The 15403-nt window shown below is 40.9% G+C and overlaps 1 protein-coding gene and 2 long non-coding RNA genes across 4 annotated transcripts in view; 2 read left to right on the top strand and 1 right to left on the bottom strand.

Moving 5' to 3' along the window:
- LOC117504818 overlaps positions 1 to 15403 on the top strand; it is a 3434143-nt gene that overhangs the window by 2783066 nt on the left and 635674 nt on the right. The gene's annotated exons all lie outside the window — the stretch shown is intronic.
- The window catches only part of LOC117504910, a 360669-nt gene that overhangs the window by 23885 nt on the left and 321381 nt on the right, over positions 1 to 15403 (bottom strand). The gene's annotated exons all lie outside the window — the stretch shown is intronic.
- Positions 1 to 15403, top strand: part of LOC117504870 — a 57171-nt gene that overhangs the window by 1107 nt on the left and 40661 nt on the right. The window contains exons 2-3 of one of the 2 annotated variants that reach the window (XR_004558926.1): positions 8375 to 8446; positions 8508 to 8510. This is a non-coding gene — a long non-coding RNA (uncharacterized LOC117504870). The remainder of the gene's footprint in view (positions 1 to 8374; positions 8447 to 8507; positions 8511 to 15403) is intronic. The other variant, XR_004558927.1, reaches the window with a different exon arrangement.

The raw sequence follows: 15403 nt of genomic DNA on the forward strand, positions 1-15403 counted from the left end.
CTCCAGCGTGTCCTGGGTCTTCCCTGGGGCCTCCTCCCAGTGGGACGTGCCCGGAACACCTCTCCAGCGAGGCGTCCAGGGGGCATCCGGAAAAGATGCCCGAGCCACCTCAACTGACTCCTTTCGACGTGGAGGAGCAGCGGCTCGACTCCGAGCTCCTCCCGAGTGACCGAGCTCCTCACCCTATCTCTAAGGGAGCGCCCAGCCACCCTGCGGAGGAAACTCATCTCGGCCGCTTGTACTCGTGATCTCGTTCTTTTGGTCATGAGCAAAATCTCATGACCATAGGTGAGGATCGGAACGTAGATCGATCGGTAAATCGAGAGCTTTGCCCCCCTACTCAGCTCTCTCTTCACCACGACGGTCCGATACAGCGACCGCATCACTGCAGATGCTGCACCGATCCATCTGTCGATCTCACGCTCCATCCGTCCCTCACACGTGAACAAGACCCCGAGATACTTAAACCCCTCCACTTGAGGCAAGGACACTCCACCAACCTGAAGAGGGCAAAGCAAAAATAAAGCCTTTTAAGAGAAAGACGGTGCACGCTGATCATCTGAAATAGCTTACTGCGCATTTAAAGCAAAGCAGTGTTTTTGTCTGTTTTTAAAAAACACACCATTTGGTCTGCTAGCTGCTCTCCGCTCTACGTAGGGAGTGACTATTCGCCCATCGGCCAGCTGCTGTCTCTCTCTGCTCAGCACTTTTTAATTTTTGTTTTTTAGAGCAACACACAATGCTTCACAAACACTGTAACTTAAATAAAATAATAATAATCAGGATCAAAATTCATTTTTTTAACCTTCTTGCACTGGTACTAGTAACAAAAAAATTACTTGCACCAAAAAAGTTACTTGCACAACCAAAAGTCAGTCTTATATCAACCTTTAAAACTCCTCCTCTGATGTGTTAGACTCTTCCACTCTGGGGAGAGTTTGAGGGGAGAGCAGCAGCAGCGGCGGCAGTTTTTTTTTTTTTTTTTCACGTGCGCATGCGAACAAATCGTCCGTGAAGATTATTTTATTTATTAACTAGACAGATATAGTATAATAAAACAAATGGTGACTGGTTAATAACACAATTATGACAGAGTTTCAGGGGAGAGAGAGCAAGGAACTACGGAGCCCTGGAAGTGTAATTGCAAAATGTTTTGCATGTGGAGAGAGTGTGCACACATTTTATTATATTGTGCGCTTGTTTTATGATATTGTGCACACGTTTAAAGCATCGTTTGAGTAAAACAAGGGCACGATCTACTTAAATGTGGCCACAATTTGTAAAACGCGCACTCAGTTATTCAATATTGTCTTGATGCATAAATGTTGACTATTATCCAACAAACCAGCAGACAGTGTAATACATTTCCCCATTAGAAATGGATCTGGTCAGGGTGTATCATCATGGTTTGAGCGCACAAGGACATACAGAGAACTCCAGCTGCCCAGCATGGCATCATCTGGAGTTTAAGCACATTTAAAAGGATGCTGAGGGTGAGGCGTCTCCCCGTCATTTTTGACAATTTAGGTCATATTATAGAGTTCATTTTGAATGAAAGGAAAACGTGCGCACATTTTATTAATTCGTGGGCTCAGTTAAAGTAAAACGTGCGCACAAATTATCATGGCCAGAAAAAATATCACTTTAAGTGAAGCAGCCAGTTTGCCAGTTTTTTTTTTTCACGTGCGTGCGCGAACTAATTGTCCGTGAAGATAATTTTATTAACTACACAGATGTATAATAAAACAAATGGTGACTGGTTTATAACACAATGATGAGTTTTAGGGTAGAGAGAGAGAAGGAACCACTGCCAGTTTTTTTTTTCTTTTCTTTGTTTACATGTGTGCGCGCGAACACAACAAATAGAGCACAGCAACTCGCTCTGTGTGTGAGAGTCATAAAACGCAGGGAAGATGAAGACAACACACTGGAAATTGTTTTTTTTCCTTATTTATTCCTTTATTGGTTCATTTTACTGGTGCTTATAGTTGATAAAACTTGGATAAAGTTATTTGCACTAGTGCAAGTGTAGTATAAAATATGTGCACCGCTCGAATAATACATGCACAAACTAGCACATGCACGTACTATTTCGAGCCCTGATAATAAAAAAAAAAAACTGACTTCGAAGCCTGCATGTTCAACCTCCAGCTGAAATGCATCTACTGGGGGGAATCACGCAATGACCCAGTCCACCTACCTTAAAAAAAAAAACAACTTAAAAAAATGGTTAAATTTTACAAGTTGGGGGGAAAAAAGAGAACAAAACAGAAAGCCACATCCCATTGCCATTTCAGCAAAATGTCAAGACTGGCCCAAATAGAAAAGACTATTTGTGCCTTTTTCAGCCAACAATCAGGTGAATAGACATTTTCGCTGGTTTTCGTTAGGAACAATTACACGGATAAATTATTTAACCACCAAGCAGCCCCCAACCCCACCCCCCCATCGTGCACCGTGCCTCCAGCCTGCGCTCTGGGCCAGCTACACTTCTATGCGCAACTCCAGTAACAGTGGTCTCGGTAATCGAAATCGGTTTATGAGCCAATTATCGTCATTTGCAAGTAAATCCTCGCGTTCCCTGAGTACATGCTCATGTCGGCTTGCACCATTTGCAAGGTCCTCTAACAACGCTAATGCAGCCACTGTTAGTGCCATTTTATCATCATGTACTGCGTGCTTTTATATCCATCCATACAACTACAAATGTGGGTGTGTTGAATGTTCATCATGTGCACATCACTCTGATGACTTCTTGTTTTCACACTATTAACGATTCCCAGCATCACCTTTACATGTCCACACTGGAACAATAGCTGCAGAAATGTGCGTACGCCAGCCTGGATTTTTGCGTGATGCACCACACATTTACATGCTCACATCACTTTTGATACATTTGCATGTGGACGTGGAGATGGGCATACGCCAGGTCTTTTGTGCGTATGCACACTTTGTACATGAGGCCCCTGAGCCCAGTTTTTCACAGGCTGCGCTCATGTTAGCATGCAGCTTAACTGACTGATGATGACACTGACCGCCTGCGCTTACGTTCGGGTGTCAGGGGAGTGCTGAGCTGAGCTCCTGACACCAGGAAAGATACAAAACTTGTAATGGTGTGAAAAAATAAATAAATACCCAGGAAAACAGAAAGGGATACACTAAATTTGACAATCTGCGTGATGGTGTAGTGACATTATGCCATTGCTTAGGGAGAGCCCTGGACTGTTAATGCTGTGTACTTTTTATCCGATTACTCGATTAATCGCCAGAATAAGTGATAGAATACTCGATTACTAAAATAATCAATAGCTGCAGCCCTAGCTGGGGATTCCCTGTAGATCATTCGGCACCTCCTAGCGGTAACAAATCCGTTACATGCATATAACGGATTTTGCCAGTTTTATACACATAACGGATTTCGATTATAACAGACAAATTTCACTGGTCCACCTGAATCCATTATATGCAAGTTTTACTGTATTTTGAGTTGATAGATTGGGTGTTTAAAGGGGAACAGAAATGCCCACGGATTATTTATAGTATGAATAGACACAAAAAATGTATCCTTTTGCTAGTTCAAGAAACACTAAAGACCACAAAACATCTACAGAAAACCTTGTTTTAGTTGTGGTCTGAGAGGCTTCGACATCAACCGTCTGCCGCCATTTATGCAGGTCAGATGGGTGATGTCACTGGTTGGGGGGAAGATGAGCCTCGTTCTGAGATTCCCTGCCAGAGACACCAACAGAGAAGTTATATATGACTACTAGAGTCCACACTCCCAATGCTGCGCACTAAACGCGAACGTCCCTTCATGGACAGCGACATGACGCCTCTTAACCGGACAAAATATTGACGAAGTTCCCGGATGTTAATGCATTTTCAATGGGGATTCACGACTGAACACACTCAGAAAAACACTCGCAAAATATGTGTTTAAATGCCATTCTGACCTGGATATCGAGCCAGTAAAATGAATTAATATTAAATTATTTCAGGAAAGTATTAAACGTACTCTGACACCCACACATTCCCAAATATTACACGGATCTGTGCTGTAAAGCTGCGCTGCTGCTGTGTTCAGCGCACCATGGCTCCTAAAACCATTAAAATACATTTATATATATTTATTTTTTTTACACAATTATCCTTTATTGACTGAGTTTCATACATGAAGTCAGTGGTTGTGTGTGTGTGTGTGTGTGTGTGTGTGTGTGTGTGTGTGTGTGTGTGTGTGTGTGTGTGTGTGTGTGTGTGTGTGTGTGTGTGTGTGTGTGTGTGTGTGTGTGTGTGTGTGTGTGTGTGTGTGTGTGCACGCACATCTCTGTGTGAGGCTGTGATTGTGAGCGACACAGCGCAGGTCATTATAATCTCTGAGCAGCAGCTCGTTATTTTAAAGCGCAAATTTTTTTTAAAAATCGTTGGTCTTGTCGAACAATTTTAATCACTAATGACAAGTATTTTAACTAGACATCGGTCAAGCAGGAGAAAATATCAACTAGGTATAAGTGAAGAGTTAATGGTCCGTGTCCACGGACGACACAGGCACAGCAGGCAACATACACCTGTTTATCAACCAAATGTCACGGACAAAGTGACAAAACTAACCAAAACCACTTACTTATAGAAGGAAATATTGTCTCCCTTGTTCCTCCATCTGTGGCTTTGCCAACATGCGCAGCTTTCCAGCATATTCCACCTGTTTCTTGACGAGACTAATTGAGCGTCTATGGGCACTGCCTAATAACTTGCCCGAAATTAAAATGGTGACCACGCCTCCTTGCCGGGACACAGCTCAGTGCGAGTGCAGACTCTAGTTCTCATATATAACCTCTTTAAGCACAGCTGACTTAGGTGTAGTTTTTCTGGCTGACTCATTCTGCTTTTTTTTTTTTTTCCTCTCTGCCCGAGGTGTGGATGATGTCATGATGTCACGTGCTGGTTTTGACAACTGCATAATTTCTGAAACAAATGTGGAATGGACTCTGCCGTGGGAACAGGCCACTGAATGACATGATGGATGACCCCTGCTTGTGGACTAGACGACTGCATGGACTTGTTGTGTTATGTTCTGTTTTGTAAAGTTTTGCAAAATCTTGTAACTGTTAGATTGGCCTAAACAGTGGGTCACCCCTTTGAGTCTGGTCTGCTTGAGATTTCTTCTTCAATGTCACCTGTGTGCTTGCTCTAGGCTAGGGGTTGGTAAGGTTAGACCTTACTTGTGAAGCACCTTGAGGCAGCTTTGTTGTGATTTGGCACTATATACACTAAACAAATTGAAATGGGTAGAAATGATGTCCATTAGCATTTGTGTTTGAGATCAGTGACATTATAGAATATTAAGTTGGCTTATATTTTTTTAATGACTTGTAATGCTGGATGAATTTTGCCATTATTTTGGAGTCCAGTTAAAATATTTGTAAAATGTAAAATGAATCCTTCTGATGTACATTTCCACATTTTCAGTTTCATCAGTGCAATAACTTAAAGTTGTTAGGTCAAACTCACCACTTTAATACTTTATCTTACTGAGTGTTTTTCTAACATTTATTGTTCATTTGTTTCTTTACAGACATGCAGCCGTTGTTGGTGATTAAAGAAGAAACTCTCCTTGAACTCCAGGAATGGAATCTGAGTGTTGACCAGGAGGACATTAAAGAAGAAGAGAAGCTGTGGATAAGTCAGCAGGGAGAGCAGCTTCAGCAGCTGGAGGAGGCAGATCTCACCAAGTTTGGTTTCACTGCCGTCCCTGTGAAGAGTGAAAATGATGATGAAAAACCAGAGTCATCACAGCTTCATCAAAGCCGAAGTGATGAGAGCACAGAGGCTGAGCCTGTAGCCAGCAGCTCATCTGTACACAGAACACTGACAGCAGAAGCTGATAGAGAGGACGATGGAGGACCACAACCAGCCAGCAACTCAGGTCTAAACAGTCATTTACATCCAGATACCAGTGGCAGGAGTTCAGACCGTTCTGGAACTGACGCTGATGACAGTTATGACTGGAAACAGACCAGAGAACTTCAGTCAAGTTTTAACTGTCGAAAAAACACCAATATTGTTAGTTCAAGCAATTGCAGCTCTACTGAGAAACTGTTTAAAGGCTCTATATATGTAAAAGCACCTGGTCTCATGGACAACTCAGAGCAACATCATTGGAGGCAAACAAGTGTAAAACCATTTAGCTGTCCTAATCGGGGTAAAAGACAGAAACAGAAGGGCACTCTGAAACAAATGATGATTCAGGCAGGACAAAAATCATTTGGCTGTTCTAAGTGTGGTAAAAGATTTGGACGAAAGAGCCACCTGAATACACACATGATAGTTCATACACGACAAAAACCGTTTGGCTGTTCTGAGTGTGGTCACAGATTTGGACTAAGGGGCAATCTGAACAAACACATGCTGATTCATACAGGACAAAAACCATTTAGCTGTTCTGAATGTGGCCAAAGATTTGGACGAAAGAGCCACCTGAATACACACATGATAGTTCATACACGACAAAAACCGTTTGGCTGTTCTGAGTGTGGTCACAGATTTGGACTAAGGGGCAATCTGAACAAACACATGCTGATTCATACAGGACAAAAACCATTTAGCTGTTCTGAATGTGGCCAAACATTTAGACGAAAAAGCCACCTGAATGGACACATGATAATTCATACAGGACAAAAACCATTTGGCTGTTCAGAATGTGGTCGAAGATTTGGAGTAAAGAGCCACCTGAAGGAACACATGATAATTCATACAGGACAAAAAACATTTGGCTGTTCTGAATGTGGTCAAAGATTTGGACGAAAGAGCAACCTGGTCATGCACATGATAATTCATACAGGACAAAAACCATTTGGCTGTTCTGAATGTGGTCAAAGGTTTAGACAAAAGAGCCACCTGAATGGTCACATGACAATTCATGCAAGAAAAAACTGCTGAAATTATCAATGTAACAAAACGTGGTCATTGACATAAACTGATATAATACCAGTTGTTGGGGGGGTGGGTAGGGCTTATGAAGAAGAACCTGAAGAACTACCATGAAGCAATTCCTGGTCACCCAAGTCCCTAAGAGGTGCAGTTATCCGCAATTAAGGGAACAGTCACCATCTTGAAGAGAGACATCGAATACAATATCAGCAATGTTTAAGGTGCAACTATAGATCTGGGGCCCATTGCATGCTGTAAAAAATAAATCCACAAGAAATGGAGGGGAAAAAACCCAGACAAAAACAATTTGGTTGTTCTGAATGTGGTCAAAGATTTGGACAAAAGAGCAACCTGAACAGACATGGTAATAATTCATACAACTTCTACCAATGCTGCAGGGAGCCATCTCTGCTGTGCCAACACTCAGCTGGATAACCCACCAGCTCACCAGTGTACTGATCCTGGACCCCAGCAACAACAGCAGTCAAGGATAAAAGAAGCAGATCTACCAGCAGAGAAGAAAGAAGACACCGCAACTCTGTAACTACACTCATTGCCTCTCAAGTCCCAAAATATTTAACAGCAGAAAAAATAGAATGTATAAAGGAAGAAGCCCAAGTAAAAGCAATAAATGATCACCAGTTGCTAGATGAAGGGAAACTGGTAGCATGTGAAAGGAGTCAAAGGAAGGGGGAGGAAGAGTGGGTACTGCTGTAGGCAATAGGATATGCCAAAGTGAAATACACCAACCAGAGCGAAAGATGTAGAGAATGGCAGAGGATATGCCACCACCCCAGAGTATTTAGAGAAAAGAGGAACCATATTTAGGAAGAGGAGTACTGTGTCATGATGGAAAAAGACATTACAGCAGAAAATCAGCTGTCTAAGAGCAGAGATCTCCCAAATGACAACATTTATGGGAGGCCAAAATCATAACAGGATCCTCCTTAAAAAGTCAGTTGCATTAAAAGAAAATATGTTGTTGGAGATAAACAACTGGATGGGAGGTTGGCAGAACATCAAGCCTTAGTGAAAGCCTTGACTGGATAAATCAGGAACAAAGACAAGAAAATAAATACAGATAAACAAGCAATTTGCAGAAAACCCAAGACGAGTCTACAGGAACATGGCAAAAGACACAGTAGAAGTGCAACAGCCAAATTGAAAGAGGTGCAATAAAACCTGTTGTCATTTGGAATAAGTCAGAAAAACAGCCGGAATTATTGATGTAACAATCTCCAATGACTGTGGTCTTAATGGAGCTGAAAGAGGTGAAAAAAGGTCACAAAATAGACCTTAAAAATGACTTATGAACAACATGGTTATTGAAAGAAAGAGATATAATACCAGTTGTGGTACAGATAACAGGGCTTATGAAGAAAACCCGAAGAAATACCTTGAGGCAATCCCACCAAGTGCCCATGAGGTGCAATTATCAGCAATTAAGGGAACGGTCACCATCTTGAAGAAAGCCCTTGGATACAATGCCAGCAATGTTTAGGGTGCAACTATAGGCCCCGTTGCATTCTATTAAAAAGAAAATCCAACAGAAATTTAAAAATAAAAACAGTGGCCGTCAGTGTGTCTGAAGATTTGGACTAAAAGGTGTTGTGATGGTGTGAAGTGTTAGGATGTTCATGGTGTTTAACCTGTTAGCAAGGTGTTACTGTAGTCGAGGTGCCAGATGGCGTCTGTGTCAGGAGTCCTGCTGCATGCTGGGATACTTTCCAAATTACTGAATGTTGAAATTTTACGTTTTGGGGAAAATGTTTTGGGTGTGGTATAAACTGAAATTCACTCAGATGCCCCCCCCCCCCAAAAAAAACTTCTTGATTGACTTTCGTTATCATGTTATTTTCTTTTTCTTAGTCTAAACATTTCACAATTCTTCCTTGTGGAAATATACAGTTCTATATTTTGGGAAAATTATGGACTTCTTTGGGTGAAATTCACCAAAATGTTTTTTCTCTCTTTCATTTTTGATGGCTTTTGAGTCAAATAGGACAGCGCAGACTTGTTTGAACCCCTGCGTGATATTGCGGGATTTGACCACAGCCGACATGAACATGGCAGAGACGAATCCCTGAGCGAAGTGTGGGAGTTTCAGCACAAGCCATTTGGCTCGGCTCGGTCAACGTAAAAGCATACTCGCTGTCACATAGCGGATGTGCTGGTTTAAAATGGTTTCCACAGAAACCACCATCCTCCGAATGGTTTGTGCTGGTACTCCCACACAAATTTAAAAAAAAAAAATTTTACAAATACAGATTTATTTGTTAAACCCACCACACGTTTCAGTAACTGTGTGTTATACCGACCAGCCAACCATGACGTCAGGAAACTAATGTGCCCATAATGCAATGCAGCCTGTGTCTAAACACTAAAACCTTCAAAATCAGTGCATTACTTTAAAACTAAAACAAATAGCTGATATTTTCACTTTGTAGAACGACAGACATGATGTTAATTTCGATAACTTGTCCGGAATTAGTTTAAAATTATAACCATAAGTCAAAACTGTCTGCCTGTGTAAGATTCCAGTGAAATGACTGGCAGGTCTGTATGGTGTAAAGAGAAATCCCCCCCCCCCCCCGATCACCAGGTTTCTTGCTGAGAAAAGGCCGATCAGAGACAGAAGCGCTGACTTGTTGTTGTGTCAGTCGCTGCCGTGTACTGAAGTCAATACTGAAAGTTATCGGTTTCGCTTTTATCTGTAACTTCCGCTAAATCTTTTAGGGATTTATCAGTTTAGCTTTATAGACGTTAACTTTTCAGTTAGTGGATTAACTGTTATCGAAGCTAACTTTTTGGTTAGCTGTGTCCACCACTGCAGAGTAGCTGCGTTCTCTCACCTGCACAATGGCCTCGACACGTTTGAGCTTTGGGTCAAAAACAAACCACAACACGTCCACTTTCCACTGCATCACTTTTTCTTTGTTTGTGTGTAATTTTCACTTTGTGTATAATTTGCCCAAAATCTCAGAGAAAATGACATGCTTCTGCTGGGGACAGACAAAGGGCTGTCCCATGAAGTACAAAAAATGCGTCATATTTTAACCCTTTCGCACCTGCCCTCAAATGAGACTATAGTGCCCAATTGGTTTGTTTGATTCATTTAAACTTTGTTAAACACAGTTTTTCTTCACAAAATATTTTAGTTGTAAGCAAATACTGTTTGCTGGGGAAACAATAAAATTTACCCAGAATGCTTTTTTTCCCTCCAGTTTCTGATTAATTTTAATTCTGATGGTTTTCTTTGATTTATCAAAGCTCTGTTCTTCACTGTAGAAATTTGAATTTGGGCAAAATACCAACTTTTGGTCATGAAAACAATGAAATGCTCCCAACGTTGAGCATGTTCCTGCACTGCATGAAGAAAAAAGTTCACCACAACAAAAAAATTCCCTCAGATTAACAACAGCTTCTTCTCAACAGTAACAGTTGTTACTGTTAAGATTAAATAATTTAAGTTGTCAGTATGTTTGTTTCTTCAGGAAATGTAACATCAAAATGGAGTTTAACCAATCAGAACCTTCAATTTGTGGACCCGCCTTTTCACGCCAAAATCTGTAAATTTGACATAGAGAGGAGGCCGTGAACACATGAAAACAAAACATTTAAAATGGGTGAAAATAATTTCAGGAAACTTTTCTTTAATTACATGGTGTCTTCTTTATTATTAAAATGAAAATCAGCACACAGCAGAAAAAAGGTTTAATACAACATTAAGGAAATGACATAAAATGTGTAAACATGATTAAGAAAATATATTTACAAACATGAAAACAATTGAAAAAATAGCAAAACAATATTTTAAAAAAACATAATTTAAGTGTTAAAAATCAAAAATGATGAAAATTGGTTAAAATCAGAAAAAAATAATTGAAAACAATTTAAAAAAACGAAAATCAGAAATTTGTTTCAAAGACATTATTCAGTATCAGTGTTCTAAATGCAAAACTGCAATATTAGTTCATGAATATTAATACAATTCTGTCTGACTGTCAAAACCCAAAACTAAATGTACCTAATTCAACACACACTGGACCAGAACGGAACCGGATGTTTAATGTCCAACTTGCTACACTGATTTGAACTCCTGTTTAATTTAGCGACCATTCATTTATCCTTTCATTTTCTCTACCCGATCATGCTAATTATGGGAGCCAGAGCCTATCCAGAGTGCTCATCTGGAGAAACGCGGGGTCCATCCTGGACAGGATGCTAGTCAATTTCACGGCCGACCAGATGAGACACACGGTGCACTTTGGTTGTTTTCACTTTTGGCACAGATGAGTCATGTGGTGTGAAGATTAAGAGATCATTTTGTTTAGGGCCAAGCTTTGTAAAGGGCCAAAACCCACCACCATCTCTAAAAAGGGAAGAACCTTCAGGGTGGAGGCTCTCCTATAATCCTGGACATCTAGGACAACATAGAGTCCATCTCTTGATGCAATTCACCCCCAACGTTCTCCAAGATCATGTGCAAAGCCAGAGAGCCAAGCTGACTGAAATCTGTATGAATCGCCGCCGCCCCCTGAACAAATGTTGATAACATGACCATCGACACGTCATGGATGACTTATACAAAGTACTTTTACAAAGATTTTGAACTTTTGACCCCAGTCTTCTTGGGGCCACCATGTCACACACAAACCAAGTTTGGTCACAATCAGGAAATTACAAAGGAAGCTACTGTGCTCAGAAGATCTTTACACAGTTCTCCAGTAACCTTGACCTTTGACCTTTTACCCCAAAGACAACAGGCTTCTTGGGGTCAATAGGCAATTACAAAAGAAGTGATCACACTCACAAGATTTGTCATTCAGTGACAAATGTCAACAATTATCTGTCACATGATGCTGCTTTACTGCAGGTATTTTTGTCTCATCAGCTCCATTTTCACACCTGAAGACTAAACATGGAGGTCATGACCTTGGTGTCCTCATGGGTCAATACTTGGATCTCTCAGTGTTCTGGATACTGAGTGTATCCAGAATCTAAAATGCTGCAGCCAGACTTTTGACACGAAGCAGAAAGTTTGACCACATTACACCCATTTTGGCGTCTCTTCACTGCCTTCCTGTCCCAGTGAGATCAGATTTTAAGGTTCTGCTACTAACCTATAAAGTTATTCATGGACTGGCACCTCCCTACCTAGCTGACCTAATTAAACCTTACGTACCGGCCCAGGCTTTACGTTCTCAGGGTGCAGGACTACTTTGTGTCCCTAAGGTGAATAAGAAGCTTTTTACTCTTTTAATTCATTTTATTAGTAATTGGAGCGGGCCGCGGCCTCAACTTCACCTAAATTCTGGGTCTTTTAGTGAGGTTTAGGGCTAGTGGCCGGCAATCACCTTAGTATTTCTCTTTTTTTTGTTGTTTAATGCTTGCAAATTATACAGTATTTTTTGTCTTTCTGATGCCTGATTCTGTTTTTTCTCTCTAAGGTGCAGCTCCATCCAGAGATGGGAGTTGTATTCGTGTTGGCGATCTGTCCTGTGCGCCAATAGCATTTCTTGCATATTCGTCCGTGAATTGTTCTGTAATTTATGTTTGTAGCATTGCCCAAGCAGAGGGTCACCCCTTTGAGTCTGGTCTGCTTGAGGTTTCTTCCTCAGAGGGAGTTTCCTTACCACTGTTGCTCTGGGGGTTGGTAAGGTTAGACCTTACCTGTGTGAAGCGCTTTGAGGCAACTCTGTTGTGATTTGGTGCTATATAAATGAAAATAAATTGAAATTGACTTGATAATTGAGTGACTCTGTGAAGATGATGAACAATCAGGACATTCCAGAGGAGGTTTTCCAGGCAGCAACATCTTTGAACATCCAGGCAGGTTTTAGGATCAGTGGAATTTATCTGTTAAATCCAGGCATTTTTCTGGAGTCTGGATGTTTCTTTCCAGCTGCTGTCAGAATGAATTTGTCAAAATTCAGAAAAAATCCTGTTGGTTTATCTAAACTATTTCTCAAAAATCTGTCAGTGTTTGACGGAGGTGTTTAGAAAAAATTAACAAACATTTTTCCCTCAAGAAGTAACAACCTTCTGTTTATGTACATAAAAAGGAAAATATAGAAGTGGTACAAAAATATATCTACAGAAGTGTTCAGAAAGCCCAACAGCATTTATTTACACTTTTTGTTTCTACTTCTGTCCTTATAATTGTAAATAGCTTTATCAGACACACGAGGGCAGCATTTCACCAAAAATAAGGGCAGGATTTTCGTGAAAAAGCTTATGACAGCATGTGGCGGGAGGGGCTGTTAATTAAGCTGATGCGGGCATAAGGAATAATTTTTTTTTTTTTTTTTTTTGTTGGATCAAAGACTTCCTCAATGGCAGAACAATTCTGGTTAGAATAGACAGTCAGCTTTCACAGACTGTGAGTATATTGAATGGTACGCCTCAGGGAGCTGTGATCAGTCCTGTTGTATTTAATGTTATAATAAACGATATCTTTCTAAGTGTAAGTCCAACTTTTGGTAAATTGCTTTTTGCAGATGATGGCGCCATCTAGTGTAGAAGCAAAAAAAATGGAATTTTTAATTAAACACACAAAGCCTTAGATTGTGTTGTTAAATGGGGCAATATGTGGGGATTTATGATTTCACCTTCTAACAGTAATTTTATGATTTTTGGTCTCAAAAAGAAAATGATGTCACTGTATTTGTATGGATGCCCATTAGAAAAGATTAAAGTGTTTAAATTTTTAGGCATGTGGATGGATGAGAAGACAACATGGAGCACTCATATTGTGGAAACTGTATGCAAATGTGAAAAAATAATTAATGTTCTGCACAGTTTGGCTGACAGTGGGGAGCAGATCGGACTATTTTGCATATGATCTATAGAGCAATGATTAGATCAACTTTAGATTATGGTTGCTTTCTGTATGGCACTGCTGCTAAAACTGTTTTGGAAAAGTTGGATAGAGTGCAATCAAAAGTCCTAAGAATTTGCAGTGGAGCTTTTAGAACAACTCCGATACCAGCCTTACTGGTTGAAATGGGAGAAACTCCTTTAAAAATTAGAAGGTTGAAGTTGGGACTTCAATACTGGGCCAGACTTGCTAGAATCAAACATGACTCTGCTGCAAAGTTCCTCTTGGGGGACTGCTAGGAGTTTTTGAAGAAGGACAACAAGGCAAATCTTTTGAGAACTATCTGTCAGACTGCCAGTCTGGGTTTGGAAAATAATAGTGGAGTCGGAGCTGTTTGGGCTCCTTCTCCATTTTGGCTTTTACCGGAACCTGAAGTCCATTTGGACTTTGTGGGGTCAGGAAATGGTAAATGGACTGCATTTATATAGCGCTTTTCCATCTGCATCAGACGGTCAAAGCGCTTTACAATTATGCCTCACATTCACCCCGGCGCTCTCTACACACCGGGAGCAATAGGGGATTAAAGGCCTCGCCCTTAGTGATTTTCCAGTCAGGCGGGGATTTGAACCCATGATCTTCTGGACTCAAGCCCAACATCTTAACCACTAGACCATCACCTTCCCGGAGGGGAAGAGTGGTGTTAGTCATCAGGTTAATGAGTTTGTGGCTTGTCATAGAGATTCTTTTTATCATATTTTTACAGATGGGTCTAGAGATCCAGTCTCAAGAAAAGCTGATTTTGGGGTGTTTATTATGAATAACAAATTAAGTAAAAATTCACACTGAGTTAGGTAAGCAATCCTTCATGTACTTCGCACCTGCTGCCTGGAGCTCACTACAGAGAAGTTTGAACTTGAGGGAACTAACTTCTCTTGGAACATTTAAAAACATTATGAGGGACTTGGTATCTGCCTCATGTCATTCTTGTTCTTGCTTATGAAAGCCCCATATTAACTCTATGATGTGGCCAGATTGTATTTATCTGTTTTATTGTTGTCTGATTGTGTTCTCCTCTTGAAACTTAATGTTTTTAAGTTGCTTTCTTGGCCAGGCTTCCCTTGGAAAAGAGATCTTTGTGTCTCAATGGGATCGAACTGGTTAAATAAAGTTTTAATAAGAATAAAAAATGTCTCTGATCATGCGTCTGTATTTACCGCTGAACTTTTTTTTCCTTCCACAGCGCCTCCTTCCTACGGACTCGTTTCTCTGCTGCGTGTTTCTAGTCGGACCTCTTTCCCGGACGGACCGACTGCTCAGCGACCGACTAAAAGGTTGGAATCGTCTCTTTTAGTTAGTTCTTTTAGATCTTAGTTACCTGTGCATTACTTTTGTTAGTCTTTAAGTGCAACAGCTACAGATTTTAGTTCATAAATGTGCTACTGTGTGCGTCTTAGGAGTAGCTTGCTTCTCGTTAGCGCTAAGCTTGTGTTAGCTTTCCCCGTTCGCTTTTTCTTTTCTTGGTGCACAACACTTTAAATAACTTGCGCAACGTTGTCAGACAAGATGGCCCTCTGAGAGAGGCGTGTCCGTAAGTTAGAGCCGCTTGTGAGTCCAGTGGAGTTAGATATCACGGACGCTCCAGGCAAATAGCGTCGG

The sequence above is a fragment of the Thalassophryne amazonica genome, chromosome 23 (genome assembly GCF_902500255.1).
Source record: "Thalassophryne amazonica chromosome 23, fThaAma1.1, whole genome shotgun sequence".
Classification (NCBI taxonomy): domain Eukaryota; kingdom Metazoa; phylum Chordata; class Actinopteri; order Batrachoidiformes; family Batrachoididae; genus Thalassophryne; species Thalassophryne amazonica.